Here is a 3,895-nt window from a genome sequence, read left to right on the forward strand (position 1 = left end):
AGCTTCGACCCTGAAAAGGAAACCAATTATTTTAATTTGCGTAAAAATACACAAAATGTTATTATCTTTATTTAAATACCCAATCTGACCCAGACTTAAAGAAATCCGGGTAAACGTGTTATATAATATTGTTATTTGTATTCTGCTAAGTAATGGTAAATGGTAACAAGCATCAGTGAACAAGGAAATGCTGGTGGCAAACCTGGTTGGAAGAAGGTCAACGCCTCCGCTAATGTCATTTGACTATTATACAACAATCTTGTTGACGTAGAAAAAAAAGGCGTAGAAATAATAATTAAAGTGACATTGTTTCAAGGCTTTCAATATTGAATGTTGTAAACAAGTCACTACATATTTATATATAACTGAACATTAACTGAAAGATTCATTTTTCTCAAACATATTGGCACGCATTAGTTTCCTTGAATTATCGAAAAAACAATTGCAAAGCGTTGGATTTTTGGAATCATTGACAAAACCTTGGACTCTCCAAAACATTTGCAAAGTATTATTGGCGTTTCTGATACACATTAAGTTATGTACGAAAAATAGTCGATATAAAAACCATTGCCCCGAATGTGGAATAACAAACTGCCCATATGTCAAGTTGTATAGACAGAGCAATATCTACTAATGTATTCACCTCCGTTATCCAATTTATGCATCAATGTAACTTCCGGTATCATCTTGAATTCAAATTTAAATTCCAAACCACCAAGATAAAATAAAAACACTTAAACAAATATACAGGAGTATATTACTATCTGGTTTTATCTCAAATAAGTTCTATAGTCTCAAGTTTCTACCAGCGACACTTTTGATAGACATGTAAGATGGTTAAAGTGTTGAAATAAACTTCACAGTATTTGAACTTATCATGTTAACCATCAGAATGTGCGACAAGCGAGGTTAAATATACAAATTCTTTATAATCTTTTTTTCTGGATGTCGTAAGATAATTTTCCATCTTATATGAGCAGTCAAGGAAGCTATATCGCCAAAACTACCTAGTCTGCGATATGAGCTCCTACTGAGTACCAACCAAGAAACCAGTATTGTTAAAGGACTATGCTCTGCTGCATACCGATTTTCTGAAATGTCTGTGTTCTGTGCTGTGATAACCTAAATGAATTCTCATTAAGTCTAAAACGCCTCGTTAAGGTTGTCACAAGAGCCCATAAACGTTGTCACAAAAAACGTTATTTTTGGTGTATAGACAGTCTAACGACTAGCCTCTAAGTGTGAAGTTTGATTTAAGCCTACGTATATTTAAACTGTATTTAAAACAGGATTCGGACTCATTAGAAATGTAGATAATGTCAACAATGATACTGAATATCAACTAAGTTTACAAAATACATATTGAGGTGGCAAATAGGTAATTAACTAACAGTACAAGTACCATTATCAATCCATCATTATAACCCTGTCTATCTTCTATAGAACATTTAGAAATTGTATCTGTGTCCTCTTTGACAGACATGAAAGTAGGTATAAGGTGTTCCGAAAGTGTAGCAATGAACTGTATAGCTACCAATTGCTAATTGCTCGCACTACCCTAGATTGAAGGTTAACAACGGCAACCTGTAATGTTGAACATACATCATTTGATTTTGTCATACAATTTCCAATCTAAAAGTCAACTATGATCTGCAGGAACTCCTGTGCCTGATAATGAAACAGTACAAAATGATATACCGGATATATATAATCGATGTCTTCGTTTGCTTTATCTCATATTCTTGACGAAATTTAGAAATTTAAATTGCGCGTAGGATGTGCAATGATGAGATTAAGTTTATTCTGAAATTGAAGATCTAAAGACGGGGATTAAAGAAACAATCAGTAATACTTAAACAGTGAATGAAGTATTCAGCACTTGACAATCAAATATACACTTTGAAAGGTCGCATAACAAGTCGGCCTCTTTCATCTTCATTTGAGCCTATTAACCCCACGTTTACTTTTCGTATTAAGACTAAAACGCGGGAATAATTCGCCTTCTGCTTATCATTTTCAAACGATGGTCTCTGTGTTAAATTACATAAAGACCAAGATCGTAAACTTCTACAACAAACCTTTAAACTTTGGTCTTTACAACCACAATTGCGAATTTTAAAGCCAAACTACAAAAAAATCCTTTTCGTCAATTTAAGTTTTTTTGGTGCTCATATGCATTATGTTCGTTAGCGAGACACATTTTGAATTTGACCTCAAAATGTATTTTACAATACTAAAGGTATCAATCGTTAATGGCATTCAAGCTGTTCGAACAAAACAAAAAATTTTACATTGTGTCTTCTCTGAAACAAGTAAAATGTTATTTAACACATTTATGTAAAATTTCATATAATGGCGTCAAATACAAATGGATGAATTATCATTATAATATATGGTGTGGTATTCAGAGGTGATGTGAGAAATTTGAACTATATCGTCATATAGTCAACGTTGATCTGAATCATTTGCCAGCGAAGATTATCTTTCTACATATTTACTAGTGCAACAAATTTTCCTTATAACTTAAAACAATGTGTATCAGTACTTGTATCAATATCAACAGTATATTTGTAACAAATATGCGCTTTGAAATGCTATTTTGAATAATTGAAAGCCTAGGTTTGCAATGTGTAGAAGAAACAACTGAATAGAAGACTACCAAGCTCTAATAATACACACGGCACACTGATCTATCAGACCCTTTGGTACATTAACCGTATTTAACAATATTTTATTTAACCCCTCTGACTGAAAATTAGCATTTGTGTTTAGGTTTATGTCAAGAAAGTCGTAAGTGCCGCACTAAAACGTCCTTTTCTCTATTGTGAATTTTAAAAGAAAAATCATGTATAATTTGGCACTGTTTATTTTTAATATTTGACTTTATAACAATTTTTTAAAACTGGTTTCCGCTTCTTTACAAATGACAAATAGTCAAGAAGGAAAGCAAATATACACTTAGAATATTCCATTCGAGCATTTTCAACTATCTATTTCAATTTTCATTCATAAATTTACATTTACATACTAATATCAAAATAATTGTGAAAAAATGAATTTAACAACAAAAAAAAAATAAAATAACACAAAAAAAAAAAAATCAAATGTATTGAAGAAATAATTGTTATTTCCGTTTAAATATTTAACCATTTAATTTGAATTTTTATTCTTGTCTATGTTACCTACTTTATACATCAAGTCATAGAAAATGAATGAAAATTGAAAGACGACGTAAATAAAATAGAGAAATATATTCGACACATGATTGAGGTTAAATATTTATAATCAATGAAACTTTCAGTTGCAGAAATTCTCTCCAGTATTGTCTTGGTCAAGGTCGGCCCAAAAATGACACGAAGACACGAATTTCCAACGTGCTTAAATTACAAATTGCAAATCCAGCTACGACTTTACTATAAACAGACTTTAACGTACGCTGGTCAATTTATGAATGGATTTCAAACCATTGACAACCTACTTTTTCTTTTTTCAGAACAAAATGGATCTTTTTAGGGCTTTCATTTCGAATTGCACCAACGTTTGGGGATCTTGCGGGTTTTCGTTTTATCGCGTCAGTCAGTACAATTTGTCTGCCTTTCAAATTTTACTATGGAAATTGCATAACAGAAAATGCCAGAATTTTTTTCAGTTTGCCTTGCTTTTGCTTCAGTGCGGTAAATAATTGTGAAAATTTTCTTTCCCGAGATTTCTCCTCAACCCCGAACAGAATTATAGATGTCCGAGAAAACTCTGTTTTATTTCATATAAAATAGAAACCTATTATTTTGTAGCAGTATCATTTTATTTCTCTTATGGATAAATTGTCGAGAAAATATTCTCATATACGAACAAAATACAACAGATACAATGGAAACTGTATGAGCAAGATAAACCG

Source organism: Lottia gigantea (genome assembly GCF_000327385.1).
Source record: "Lottia gigantea unplaced genomic scaffold LOTGIsca_5, whole genome shotgun sequence".
NCBI classification, from domain to species: Eukaryota; Metazoa; Mollusca; class Gastropoda; family Lottiidae; genus Lottia; species Lottia gigantea.